The sequence below is a fragment of the Fistularia commersonii genome, chromosome 33 (genome assembly GCF_037954325.1).
Source record: "Fistularia commersonii isolate RoL2024-O1a breed Wild chromosome 33, RoL_Fcom_v1.0, whole genome shotgun sequence".
NCBI classification, from domain to species: domain Eukaryota; kingdom Metazoa; phylum Chordata; class Actinopteri; order Syngnathiformes; family Fistulariidae; genus Fistularia; species Fistularia commersonii.
The window spans coordinates 441,917-457,272 of NC_141316.1; the positions used below are offsets into that span (position 1 = coordinate 441,917).

Sequence of the window (15,356 nt, forward strand, 5' to 3'; positions counted from 1 at the left end):
ACTGTCAAGTAATACTGGTTTGGCCCTTGAACCAGACTATTTGTTTGGCTGAAGAATGTGAGCAACGTTATTTTTGTGTCGTCAGTAATAAGGAGGTTGTTCAGTTCGGCATAATGGATAGGATATCTGTGGTTGTATCTTTTTCTTCAGAGCAGAAGACAGCAAATTGTTTGGGCTTCGTGCCCCTTCCTCCTTCCCTGAGAAAAACTGTCACCATTTGTTATTGTACCTTGCTAGAGAATCTTTGCCAGAGGAATGTGGACTTACCTGTCAGCGATGTGTCTGCCGTCTTGTGTGACAGCAGTATGTGCTACAGGTTGATTCTTCAATGGGAGTCAGTTCATTTTGTCATGATTTGTTTGGAATTGAAAATGTCATTCAATGTTAATATTTTTGTATTGTAACATTCATTTCTTAAATCTGACTCTATTTTCAGTCCGTTTATTAACTTAATATATTAGCTAGTCACTTCTTTCTTATTAAAGGTATTGATTGCTTTTAGAAACGAGCCACAAATTCATTAGAGGTTGCCTTTTAAAATCAGCAAAAAAATAGAAGAAAGATTATTACAAGAGGGTGTGATTGGGAGAAATGGCCTGGTCGAGCTAAACCTGGACCTCAGTCATTACAAATATGACATTTGAACCTTATGCTGACCATAAGTGTACGTGGTACAAGAGCACCTTAGAACAGATCAATGACAGAAGCAGTGCCTTTAACTAATCATCATATAGTAATGAGTTGGATCAGGTGTGGGGAAACCCCTGTTTGAGAGACCTGATAAACCCAATTGCTTAGTGGGGATACTTGCAGAGGACCCAGCCCACCAAGTCTTCAACTGCCACCTCCTCAAAATAATTTCTGTCACATCCCAGTGGTACGTAATCAAGGCCTCCATTGTGGAAGCAGCTTCTCAGATCTGTGTGTTGAAAATAAACACTGCTGGTGTTTGTGGCCAACTGAGAACCATAAGTCGACATGGATTGTGAGGGGGGGTGTCAAACAGAAGAAGGAGACCACTCAGGCATGATTATCAGGTCTCCTGAAGCTATGGACTGGTACAGACAAAGCAGAAAGGCTGCAGCTTTTGCAGATAGAGAAACTTAAGATCGGAAGTGGGAGGAATATGGAGAGAAACATGAAGAGCTTGTAGTTGGCCGTGAGAAGTTTCTGGAACAGTCAGATGCCTTAGGTAAGGGAAACAGGGCTTGGCCCAAAATGTCTACAGCAAAGGAGGATGGAGGAACATGTTTACCTCGACCGAGACCATTATTGAATAATGGAAAGAGCACCTCAAGGAACTTTTGAATCATCCTGACTTGCCTCTCTGTGAAGGAGCCAGAGCTGGAAGAGTCTGAAGAGCTATTTATATCAATGGAAGCTCCTCAGTGGCAAGGTACCAGGTGTTGATGATATTCGTCCAGAGATGCTTAAGTCAATGGCTGTAGTAGCACTGACTTGGCTGACATGTCTCTTCAATACTGCATGGGGGTCAGAGATAGGGATTGGTCAACTGGGCTTATAAATAAATGGGACCAACAGGCATTTTCCAGGTACAGGAGAATCATGCTGCTCATCCTCCTGGGAATAGTTAATTAAAATGTTCTGGAAAGGAGACTCACCGATTGTTGAACCTTTGATTCAAGATGAACAATGTATATTCCTTACAGCTTGTGGAGCAGTGGACCAGCTCTTTGTTTTTGCAGGTATCCTGGAGCATTCATGGGAATATGCTCATCCTCTCTATGCATGCTTTGTGAATTTGGAGGAGGAGTCTGACCATGTCTGATTAGGAGATCTGTGGGAGAAGCTATTGGAGTATGGGGTTGGGGTCACAGGAGCACTTTTTTGGCATAACTTCAGACACATTTCTCATGTATGCTGGGTTCTACCTGGGCTCCCCTCTGTTTGTTTCCTTATAGATGGGATTTCTTGGCACAAGTCATGTGGAGAAGTGTGACCCATATGGAAACCTCAGGATTACTTCTCCATTTTTTACAGATGATTTGAACCTGGTGGAAACATCACCAAATCACCCTCAGCAGGCACTGGAGAGTGAAGTGGTCATGATGAGAGTCAGCACCTCCAAATCAGAGGCTATGGTCCTGTCCTGGAAACTGATGGATTGTCCCCTACAGGTTGGAAGAGAAGTGCGGCCCTTAGTGAAGAAGTTTGATTACACTGGAGTCCTGTTCACATTTGAGGGTAGAATGAAGCCAGAAAAAGGAAATCTGATCGCTACAGTGTCCGCAGTAATGCAAGAACTGAATCGGTCAGTGGGAGGGAAGAAGGACTGAGCCAGAAAGCAAACCTCTTTATTTATCATTCCCTCTATGCTCAAACTTTCACCTCTGATCATGAACTCTAGGTCATGACCAAAAGAACAAGGTAGCTGGTATTACTTTCTTCCACAAGGTGGCTGGACAAAGGGATTGGGCGAGAAGTAAGGACATCTGGGGTAGGAGTTAGAGTCATTTACAGTTACCATGGGAATACAGTCATTTCGCCTTTGTGTTGAAAGCTTTGCTTTGTTTGAGGTGGTTTGGACATCCGATAAGGATGCTTCTTGGGGGCTTCCCATTAGAGGTGTTCTGGGCTGTTTAGCTTGTGAGATGCACAGTGGTTGACCCAAAAGGTAACACCTTGGGGTTCCACAGGAAAACCTAGAGCATGTCACTGGGGATGTCTGGATTGACCTCATCGGTCTACAGTCACTGCTGTCCAGCTCCGTATTAAGTGGTTGGACAATGAACCAATTAATTTATGTTGTCAAATGTTCCACTTTTTTAAGCAGACTTAGTGTTATATTACTTTTGTGAAAGGCTTATTAATATCCAGATACTTGTTTTCCTTGTCTCCCAGCGCTACTGCAGACAAACATTTAGATCATCAGGACAGAATCTTTAGACCAAAGAGCTTAACCCAGTACCTTCCCTTTTTCTGTTTTGTCCTTTTGTCTTGCTGTATCATCGTGCTCTTAATTGCATCATGTTCTGCTTTTGGCCATTTCTCACAGTACTTTCCGGATTGTTTCTACCTCTGACCTGCGCTGTAATTTTCTGTCATTCCCCCTCGGGGAATTAATGAAGCGATTGTGACTCTGATTACTAAGCATGACAATGAAAGGCATTCTACCCTAAGTGAGTCCTCAAAATTCAAGACTGTTTGATGTTTTCTTAAGTCAGGTGAAATTAGACTTGTTCAAAAACATACAGGTTCCACCTTATCTTTTATGGGGGTATGGTTTCTTTAAGGCAATTGTGTTTGATACATTGTTTTTTTAGATTACTGATTGATTAGTTGAGAATTCCAGAGCCAACCAGTCAGTTAATATATATCAAAGATCCAGTTTCTTCTTCAGCTTTTACTTTCATTGCATGGATGGTTCGATTTTGTTCGATTTACTCTGTATTCTGTCACCTGCAATGGTATTGATATTATACTATAAACATTTCAGCCTTTTAGAACCTTAACCCAGAGATGCTGTTTAACCAATTGTATGAAATTATCCTGAAAGATGCAAACTAGAGGTTATAGAAGGCTGTTGTATAATATTTTCCCTGAATGTTGGTGTACTTAGAGACAGGGGGGGTGGGGGTTGTTCCAGAGATTAAGTGAAAGAGTGGCTGAATGCCATGTGAAAGATGAAAAGAGGGAGAGAGTATACTGTATACTGATTATTCCTTTGTTTTGCAGCCAGTAGTCTCTGGTAGAGGGAGGGAGAGTGCAAAAACAAGTGCAGAAGAGAGAGGGGTTAGAGTGCAAGAGAAAATGGAAGGGTGTGTGCGCGTGCATGTGTGTCTGTGTGTGTTATAGACAGACTAAGAGCCATAGAGGGTTTTCGCTCTCCTCTGTCTGGCCTCTCTCCCATAGCAACAGTGGCTTAGCCACGTGAACACCAGTTCCTTTGAGTTCACCCACGGCACAGAACTTAACTCCTTCATCACTGGGATCACAGTATAGCAGGACACAGAAGACAAGGGTACTTCACACTGTATAAAATATACAACCAGATCTAGGATTCAGGATGTCAACAAATAAGGCTCCCTCAAACTGGAATACATGCGTGGAAGAGTAATAGATTTTATCTGATCATAATTTAAGTGGTGATAGAACTCATCTGATTTCTTGACATTTCACATAACATCCAAGAGATTGTTTTCATCTTCTGCAATTTCCAATTTATCAGCATACCATGACCAGGATTGCTGAACCCTTACAGACATCAGATACTTTATATTGAAGAAATAATGGATATCATCAACATTCACTGACTACAAGTAGCATTGCCCTACTTTTTCACTTGTCATACAGATGTACTGTAATACTGTCATTTAGAATGGATAAGAATTCTACCATACAGCCCAGAATAGAATACTAATGTGTGGAGTGGAATAGATTATTACCATGTTGGAATATATAACTGAGTGAAATATAATTTGTCATGTAGAATAGTATATGATACATTAATGAATGGTTTAATATAATAAATTCATATGCATAGTGCCAAAAAATGGTGTTACACATAGAAGAATAGCATATCGGCATTTATAGTAAAATATCATAGAGTCACATAGAGTTGTCATATTGTCATATTGAGCGGAATAGGACACGGTCATATAAAGAAACTGACATGTCTCACATTTAGAAATTGCAGGTGGAGGAATCATCTAACTGCTGGTATAGGAAGTGTAGATACCATGAAAGTGGTGTAGCCTGCCTATGTGTATTACATCTAAATCACAGCAAAATCTTAAAGCGAACCATGGCCCATCATCCTCCATGCACTGACATATGGTACAGCTCCCGAGTAGCAGTATCATATTCCTGCAACATTGTTGATAACGCAGTCGAAGAAAATGGCAAAGCCTTGATCTTTGAGTGAATAGAATAAAGAAAATATGCTAAGGGGGGTCTTTTTTGGGGCAAATTTTTTCATTTGACTAAATCTCATATCCATTCTTCATAATGAGGAAAAGCTATGACTACCATATAGACTGATGCTTTTTAGAATTAGGCCAGCCATTTCACCTTTGATTAAAGCTTCGAAGTGAGAATTTAGACTAATGACTGAATATCCTGATTAAATGTTTGTCTGCTATTTATCACTTAAAAATAGCTTTGTATTGAAAATTTAATTTTTTGCAACCCTGCCATTCCTGGTCATGTAGTGGTACTGTGTTTTTGTGTTATGCCTTCTGTAGTGGTGTAGGTGATTTCATACTACAAAATGTTTTACAGTATCTCTTGCCTTAATGTGTTTGTCTTTAAAAATATTTTATCAAAAGCCTATGCTGATAATTACTCAAACAATGATGAGTTTCTATCATAGATATCATAGATAACCATTACTAAACATTATTACCGTAGGGCTGTATGACTTCCCTAGTCCTGGAATGCTGTTTATTGCTCTGTACACTTGCTTTAAATCTCCTACCGGTTAAAACACTGAGCTAATGGTTGGTATTTGACATGTCTCTACTGGAATGTAAACCACAATTAAACAAGTTAACTCTTGTTACCTGAGGGAGGAACGAGTCCCTTGTATGTCATTTCTTCATTTTCAGCATTTGGCTTTTTTTCTTTCTCTGTTGCTATTTGTCCCTGAGGGCAACAGCTTTTCTGAATAGAGGAGTATTTTACTTCCACCCAAGAGTCAAAGTCTCACCCAAATATAATAAATGACATACAGTTTAAACAGCTAAATGTACTCCCTTCCTCAATCTTATAACAGAGGTCACAGTTTGTAATTTTTGTTTTTTCTGATAATCAACATAGTTTGAATACATTGCACTTGCGCTGTTTTTTTTTAAACCTTCATTTTACTAAAATGTCACATTAATGTGCTGCTGAAATGGTGTGTTCTTCATCATTGCAATTGCAGTGATTCTTAAAAGATTTTGACGATACTTTAGCCATCAGTCTAAATCTTTGCTGGTTGCCTTTTTGATGCATACATAAAAGTGCACTTTTGTAGATACTTTCATCCTAATACGATGTAGAAGCGGATCATCAAAAGGATATTCATGTGACTTAGCGTGGGTAACCCTTAGCATGTTGTTGTACTGGCTTACTATCAGCTTGACAAGCAGATGCCTGTGGCCCTCCAAAAAATTCAAAGTGAAGAAGTGTTAAAAGCCCAAAGGTGGCCGAAACAAGTCAACAAATCAATCCAAAGGAATTGAAATAATAATTGAAATAATGAATTGTCTATAGCAGCGGTCGGGAACCTATGGCTCGCAAGCCATATATGGCTCCTCCGGTTACGACATATGGCTCTCAGACAATTTTGAGTTGAAAAAAAAATCAGTTTGGAACTGATTTTAAAATACTTGTGATATTTCTACATAATACTGTGTCATTTCAAGTCAGTAAACAGAAATTAGATTTGAAGATAGATTTCAAGGGTCATTTGTTGGTCGGGTCGGGAACCAATGGTTTCCGAGAATGTCTGGGTCATTTTAAAGGTGAAGAAATCAATTTTATCAAAAAGCCAACTAGTTAATCTCCTTCAACCCTTGTAACAGAATTGATGACGAAAAGAAAAAAAGACAATGATTGCTGTGCATTCCAGGCTGTGCGTACAAAGAAATTTGGATCTGCGGTATGTCTAATACAGTATGCAATAATAAAATTGCATTGATGAAACGGCCAAATATTAAGTGGCACTTCGAACAAGTACATGCAGCACCAGAGGTTGCATTAAAAGTAAGACATCTAATTTATTATACGTTAAAAAATACTATATGGCTCTCAATGAAATTTATTTAGAAATATTTAGCTTTTATGGCCTTCTCAGTCAAAAAGGTTTCTGACCCCTGGTTATAGCAATTATATTTCATCCTGATTGGATTAATGCATACCAGAATATTCAGGAAACTTCAGCCATTTTGCTAATGCTGATCCACTATTCAGTACATGCTAGCAGACATGTTCTCTTTATATGGATTGAGGACAATCATTTGCAGTCAGTCGCTTAGTCACTGACAACAACAAATGCATTTTGATCTTTTTCATTAAATTGTAAGCCAAAGGTAACAGAGTCAATATTAGTTTATCAGCTCTGTTCCCAGCCTACAAAAGCCCCTACCATGCTAATTAATAGCAATGGCCATTCAAGTTGCCACAAATTCTACAGATGATTTACACTTTTCATACCCCACATAAAATCCCCAAAATTATAATTTATACATTTCTCACTTGCCTTGTTTGTCACATGCAGTAAACAGTGTTCACTTGGGTCTATAAAATGAGATTGGATCATGCTCCTATCAATTTTTCAGCTCCCTTTGTTCCTTTCAGTTGACTACAAAGGCTTTTCTCTCAGTCCTAACAGCAAGTGCTTCTCTGTAGCTTTCTACTCTGTCCTCACATATCACTCAAGCCTGAGAGAAAAGCCACATGTGCACTCCACCCGTGTGCACATCCAAGTCCAAGTTTATTCCTGGTGGTGTTCAGTAAAAAGCGCCTTCCAATATGACTGACCTTGAAGGAAAAGTCTACTGTGGGTTGCATCTGTTCAAAGGACGGACGGACAGACAGACAGACAGAAAATGTTTTAACTGAGTTTTGGCTGCAGTTGAAGTTATTTGTATTCCTTAAATGTAAACATTAATTTAAAAGCAAAAGATATACATGATGTTTTCAGCTGCCTCCAAATAGCCGCTGTAACAATCCTTATATCCGCCATCATGTAAATTTTCCTCCTGACAGCCAAACTTCAAGCAGCTTTTGCAATGAGGTAGTTTGACATGACATATGTATATGTCTTGTTTTTGTCTATATCCCCCTTTTTGTCCTTGGTGTATTTGCAATGACAGAGGCTTTAGTGGTGTATCAAGTCCAAAGTTTCTGTTGACATAATAATGTTACATTTGCAAAGTATCATTTAATGTCAAACTTTGGTCATAATTTTTACATTGTAAGAAATAGGACGATAAAAAGTGTTGCCATGGAGATTTAAAATTCAGTGAAAGCGCTGAACGAATTGTGTTTATTAGCCTTTGCCAGTAAAATAAAGAGGACAACTCATACACATGTTTTAATCTTAGATTCTAGACTTTGTTTTTTTATTATGCGTTTTTATTTGCTGGGCTGCATTAAAAATAAAAATGTCTCTTATCTGAAACCTAAATAAGTATAAAAAGGTATGAATTCCACCTTGGCATGATATTTTGTCTCTTCAGAGCTGTATATGCTCGCCTTTGAAACATTTGTATGGACTCGACCAGTACAGCTAGACCAGAAATGTAACATGAGATTGTTCCCTGAGAATCTAGGGCAAGGTCCCTCTCCACACAAGTTACTGCATATGCGTGTGTGCGTGTGTGTGAGCTCACATAGTATTCTTTAGTACATCCTTGCTTTTGTTTATGAGATTGTAATTGACCAGTCTCATGTGTATCTTTGTGATATAATTTGCCTGCAAATATGTCGAATATAACTAGGTTGAAAATTAAGAGTGTTGGTGATGGCTTCATATCTGCGTGTATAATCATATGCAGCTCTGTGACTAACTCCTGTCTATGTCTTCGCGAACAGATGAAGGCAGGGAGGGGTATTCTGCTGGCTCCGTTGATTGGCTGCATACAGACTGAAACTTGACCTTTCCAGCAGATGTCTGCATGGTTGCCTGATACTCACAGAAGGCTATACTTCAGCCCTTGTCATACTGCTTTAGTCTAACAGTAGTACTGTTTTCACATGTGTGTATGTATGATGGAACCAACTGCAACAGAACTATGCATGATGCACAGACAGCACGACGCTGTGAAGTTGCATAATAAGCATCAAAGCATGTGTGTCAATATTCTGTTAGATTTAACAGGTCAAAGAGAAGTTTAACATGAGGAAGAGAGAATCCATTTTCGAAGTCTGTATCTTAAACAAATTTGGTTTGCCTTAATACTGTAGATTCATATGAAAGGATGCCTTTTCCCTTTTGTATTCTCTGTTTGCAGACAGTCATTAACCACTTCATGTGTTACATCTTGCTAGTAGTTAGCTTGGGGTGGACTCCCTTTTTCCTTTGCACTATGGAAATCTCTTGTTCCAGTCAAAGTACAATGTTTATAGATCTTCTGACGATCTTTGAAATACAGTGAACACAGTGGAACACTTTTGGGACTGAAGAGAGGCAGACAGAAGCACAGTGAAATGCAACGTAAGGTGAAGGTAGAGATGGCAAAGGTGTATGATGACCTGTTTGATAGGTAGGATAGTAAGAAGGGAGAGACTATTTTATACCAGTTGGTGAAACAAAGAAGTATAGATGGAAGCCTGTGAAGCAGATCAGGGTTATTTAAGAGAGAGAAATATTCTGACATATGCTGAAATTGTGTAGGGAAGATGGAAAGAGTACTTAGAAGAGATGAGGAATGAGGAAAATGAGAGAGAATGAAGAGTGGGAGTTGTGACCATTGTGGACCACAAAGTAGCAGAGATTAGTATTGGACGAGACCATTGGTGTCAATCTCATTTTAGCAAAATTGCAAAATAACAACAGTTTCTTTCATATTTCATTAAAATTTGCAGCTGATTTTTATGCTTCGCAAAATAATCTCATAGGTCGGATTAAAACTGTTCATGCGATTTTCAAGAACAAGGGAGATGTTCAAAATTGTGGGAACGAGAGAGGGGTAATGGCAATGAGCCATATAATGAAATTAAATTGAAAAAGTAGTGAAACCTAGACTAGGGTAGAGGTGAGCATTTGTGAACAGTATTATGGTTTTATACCAAGAAAAGGTTCTACAGATGCAGTACTGTTGATCGAGAAATACAGGGACGGTCAGTGAGAGCTGCATTTTGCTTTTGAAGTTCTTGACAAAGCACATGACAGGGTATTGAGTGAGGAATAGTTGCCTAATATGTGGAAGTCTGGAGTGGCAGAGAAGTATGTTTGACTGGTGCAGGAAATGTATTTGAGCGATGAGACAGTTGTGGAATGTGGCGAGGAGTTAAAGGTTGAAGGATGTGATGCTGCATCATGGCTCTATCAGCTCCTTTTTATTTTCTATGGTGATTGACAGGCAAACAGATTGATAGACAAGAATGACCATGCACTATTAGGTGTCACGTATGCCTTTCTACAACCCCATATGCAAAAAAGTTGGGATGCTGCATAAAATGCGTATAAAGTAAGAAAGCAATGATTTAAAGTCTGATTAACACATTTTATTCCCAGTAGACCATAAATAACATATAAGAAACTGACACATTTGACCATTTCAGGTACTTTGAATTTAATGACAGAAAAATCTCGAAAAAGGAGAGCACTAATATCTAATTAACCATAAATAGTTTTCAAAATGGGCATTTCAAGGAGAATATGAGTTGCTCTCAGTCTAATCACTAATATGCTGCAAATGTGTATAAAAATTTCAACAAATGTTCTTCAACAAAATTGTGAAGACTAAAGATCTCACTATCTACAACAGGGGTGTCAAACTTATTTCTCATCGCAGGCCACATACGGCCTAGGTAGATGTCAAGTGGGCCGGACCATTAAAATAATAGCATACTCAGCAATAAATAACCAAAATATCATGTCTTTCCTCTGTTTTGGTGTAAAGAAGTACAAGGACATAAGGAAAATTTTGGAATTTAATGAACAATCCTTTTACAAAACATTTCATGAAACACCTTATATTTCCCTAGACAAACGTGCAATTTACTTTTATCATTCACATGTTTGCATTGCAATCATGTGATCATGCGATCCCACTGATCTTGCAAAGGCACAAAAATTTAACAAGTAATTGGTATTGAAAAATATAGTAAATAAATAGGATGTGAATAGGATGTAGTCAAATTTTCTATGAAAATTCGACACTCTTTAACTACTTGTCTCTGTTTTGATAACGACATTTTGGCTAATGAGGGAGTAGCAGGAGGTGGAGAACAGGGTAGAAACAACGTCATAACAAGCAGCAGGTGGTACATTGATAATGTATGCTGATTGGTCCGTCTCAGTGATGCGGATTGTCGTCTACTCTGACCAAAATAGTGCGCCCCTAGCGGAAAATTCTTGAATTGCATTTAATTAAAAAATTAAATCCTTGTCTTTTATGCATTTTTTCACTTTCAAATTATTCTGCGGGCCTGGTCGAATCCCCTTGCGGGCCGGTTCCGGCCTGCGGGCCGTATGTGTGACACTCCTGATCTACAATGTATAATACTGTCAAAAGAGTTAGTGAGTCAAGAGAATCTATGTGTAAGGGGCAAGGCTGAAGGTCAAAACTGGTTGCTTGTGATCTTCGGGCCCTGAGGCAGCACTGCATTTAAAATGGGTCCTATTCTCTACTGGACATCACTGCATTGAGTCAAGAACCCTTCCAGAAAGCACTCTGGGAACACAGTTAGCAATGCAATCCACAAATGCTAGTGAAACCTGTTTCATAGAAAGAAAAAGCCATATGTGAACACTTTTGAGAAATGCTTTCGTTTTCTGGGCCAAAGCTAATTTAGAACGGGTCTGAGGACAAATCGATATTTGTTTTGTGGCCTGATGAATCAAAATTTGAAGTCGTTTTTAGAAGCTATGGATGCCTTGTCCTGTGTAGCAAAGAGGAGAAGGACAATCTAACTTGTTATCAGTGGACAGTTCAAAAGCCTGCATCTGTGATGGTATGGACATGTAGAGAATAGCGATATTTAGAGAAGAGTGAATATTTGTGTGGAAAGTCTTGGTTTGAAACTGCCTGGTAGGAGGCCTAGAGGGAAGACCAAAGAGGAGAATTATTCTTGTGAAAAAATGACAGCAAGCAATTTGGAATAGGTAGATAAAAGTGTAAGTGATAATGTGTGATAAAAGATATACAATATGATATGTGTGTTTGAATAAGAAGGACTCAAGTGGAATGGTGAGGCTATAGGGAGTGAAGACAAAAAAGGTGGAGGATTGTAAGAATCAGCAGCCCAGAACAATGGGGAGTGTAGAAAAGAGGTGAAGAAACAGGTTTAAGTTGGTTGGAATGGGTGGAGAATAGTATCAGGGGTAATATGCGATAGAGGAATATCAGGAAGTTCTCTTTAGGAGAGACAAAGATGGATAGAATCAGGAATGGTTCCATCAGAGGAGCAGCACATATGAGATGTTTTGAAGATAAGGTTGTGTGTCCTAGATGCCGAGTTGGGACCTTGGAGGCAAAATGCCTCAAGGAAGACTGAAGACAAGATACATGGATAGAGTGAAAGAGGACATGGAGTTAGTTGGTTTGACGGAAGAGGATATAGAGTATAGGGATAAATGGAGGAAGTTGATTTGCTGTTGTTCTCCCTGAAGGGAACAGCCGAAAGGAGAAAAAGAAGAGAAAGATCTCTTATGGTATGGGGTTACATTAATGCTTCTGGTGTGGGCAGTTTACACATCTGGAAAGGCACCATCAATACTGAAAAGTATTAGAGGTTTTAGAGCAACATATGATTCTGTGTTTGTCAGGGAAGGCCTCGCATATTTCAGCAAAACAATGCTTAACCACGTCCTCCATCCATCACAGTGGCATGGTTTCGCAGGAGCAGTGTCCAGGTGCTGAACTGTGAGGTGGAAGTACGAACCACTGTGCCTCTGTGAGCATGAAATATGGCTTTACAAGATTTTCAAATCATTCCACTCATGTTTATGTACATTTCACACAAACTATTTTGGAATTTGGATCGTATCATCTAAAACCGGTCTAGCCATCCTCTGTCTTGTTTCAATGTCTTGAGAATTGCTGCACTCTAGCTTTTTATATTTTTTGGACCTTTCTATGTAAACCCCAGAGGTGGCTGTGAGTAAGATTCCGAGTGGATCTGCACTGCCTGAAATACCAATCTGGCACACTCAAAGTCACTTAAATTACCTTTATCCTTTTCTGTTACCTGGTTTGAACTTCAGGAAGTTGCTTTGACCAAACATGCCTAAATGCATTGAGTCACTGACATATAATCGGTTGATTAGACATTTGGGTGAATTAAAAGGTTAAAAGATGTAACTAATAAATGGCCAGAGAATTTCATGTCATGCCATTGAAAGAAGGTCTTGAATACAAAGCTGCTTTGCTATAAAGACCTCACAAGGGAACCTTTGCTTTCTGCCACAGACCAAAGAACAGGCAAATTAGGTAAGTTTGGGCTTGTTAACAACTTGGTAGAAATTAATCTTTACAGTTTTATATGGCAGCAACATGATCGACTGGAAACCAATTCAGGCTGTTCATTGGTGGATGGAACAATATACTGTATAATGGGACAATTCCAAAACAGATAATATATAAGAATTTTTTTTTCCCCAAAATACATTTTCCAACAGCAAATGTGGTGAAGTTGACTAGCATTATAGTGAAACAGATCGCACCCCACTCCCCACTTCACTGAATGGTTCTTTGACATTGACAATAAAGCTTGATATAGCTGTGTCCATAGTTTTGGCGTTGATTTGATTGCTGAATGTTTAGTACCCATCTAATCAGATTCTTTACATGTCTGTTATTAAGGGTCAGACCATGCTCGGGACCGTCCATGACGCCCCTGCTGGAGCAGTTGTCTTGGAACCAAACATACCTGGTTCGATTCCAGCGATTCTTCCTAGCCTGTCAAAGTGTTGTTGACCAAGACACTGAACCCCTAACTGCCCCCTGGCACAGTGGCTGCCTTCTGCTCATGATTTATCCATGATGGGTTAAATTCAGTGTTTGAATTTAATTAATGTTGTGCTCTATGTATAACTGAATGTTGACACAAAAGTAGTTCCTTCCTCTTAACTGGGAAGACTGCATGACTTTCACAGTGGTTATTGGTTTTGAAAGGACTTGAAGTAGACCCTAACCAACTCTTTCTGCATATTTTTTCATGACTGAAAGACGGGGTATCTGATGTTTCACAGCTATACATGAGGAATCATAGACTACATGATTTGTCAGACCAAATGAATAGACCATGAAATTTCTTCGAGAATCACTGCGCCAACATTATACAGGCCCTTGTGCTCCTGCCAAGAACTCTATAATTTTTTCTTCTATTAGTCTAGTTTCACTCCGTCCAACCTTCGCTTTTCGCCATCATGGTTTTGATATTTCCGCTAACTCCTGTCGTCTTAATTTTTAATGCTATTTTCTGTGTCCCAACTACTCTCTTTCACTGGCTGTTGGCTACATGTTATTGCAGTTAAACTAAGATCAACACAACCTATCCGATGCATCACAGGTTGGCTCAAAATTCAAACATGTTTGCTTGAGTGCAACTGAGATTGGGTCAAATATGTTCCCCTCTCAAACTTGCCAAACTTGTCTCTACCAGCCACCCAATAACAGATACTGTATCTGCCAACTAGCAAACCTGACTTTCCCTAACGAATGCTGACCGACCGGTGTCGACTCTGGCCAACTGTGAATCTTGGGTAAAAAATCTTGAAGTGTTTCCTTTGGATAAAGAAGGAATCGCATGTACCTATTTGTGTTAAGATTGTCGTTAACAGCAGATGCTAACAGGAGTTACCATTATTTCTTGAAAGGGTTTTGATTCTGAAACAAAGAGAGACAAAAAGTAACATATATCCATTCATTCATCCATTATCTGCCGCTTATTTTAATTCGGGTCGCGTGGAATGCCGGAGCCTAACCCAGCTGCCATTGGGTGAGAGGCAGGGTAACCCCTGGACTGGTCGCCAGTCATTTGCAAGGCCACCATATAGAAACAGACAAGTTAAATAAATCAATTAAATGTATACAAATGGTATCAGTGAAGGGATTCTGGAAAGGCTTTTTGAAAATAGGTTGTCGAATTGACTGAAAAGAGATAAATGATTCAGTTGACCTGATTTACACAAGCATGTTGTTCCACAGCATAAACTGTGTTATGGTTTCACCTAAACTCTAGGCCATAGAAGAGCTCATAATAGTTTTGGTCATGAATGGTTTCAACAAGTTACAAACAGAGCCCTGAGACAGTTGAGAGACAGAGACATACACTGAATAAATGTAATCACTAAGGTTTTAAAACACACTCTTAAATGCGGTGAGCCAGTGTAAGACAGGAATAATGTGGTGACATTCTTCGGTTTTGGTTAGAAGCCTAGCAGTAGAAGTCAGGAGACTAAAGATGATCAATAAATATTCTGTTCAGACAAGTAAAAAGACAGCAAGTCAATGGGCTGCAGTGCAGTGATCGCAATGTGATGAGTAATTTCTTTTACGTTAATAAAAACTTTATTCTAGAAATAGTTTTTCTATGATCAGACTTAATTTTACCAGCTTTTCCTCTTAATTTTACCAGCTTTTCCTCTCAAAACTAAAGTCACAAGATGTGTTCCTTAGGGAAAACAATACATTTCAGAAGGTTTTTTTGTTGCTAAAACCCCAAATGCTTCCCATTTT

The 15,356-nt window shown here is 39.1% G+C and overlaps 1 protein-coding gene across 1 annotated transcript in view; it reads left to right on the top strand.

The window, feature by feature from the left end:
- The window catches only part of jmjd1cb (jumonji domain containing 1Cb), a 150,354-nt gene that overhangs the window by 10,184 nt on the left and 124,814 nt on the right, over positions 1–15,356 (top strand). The window lies entirely within an intron of this gene.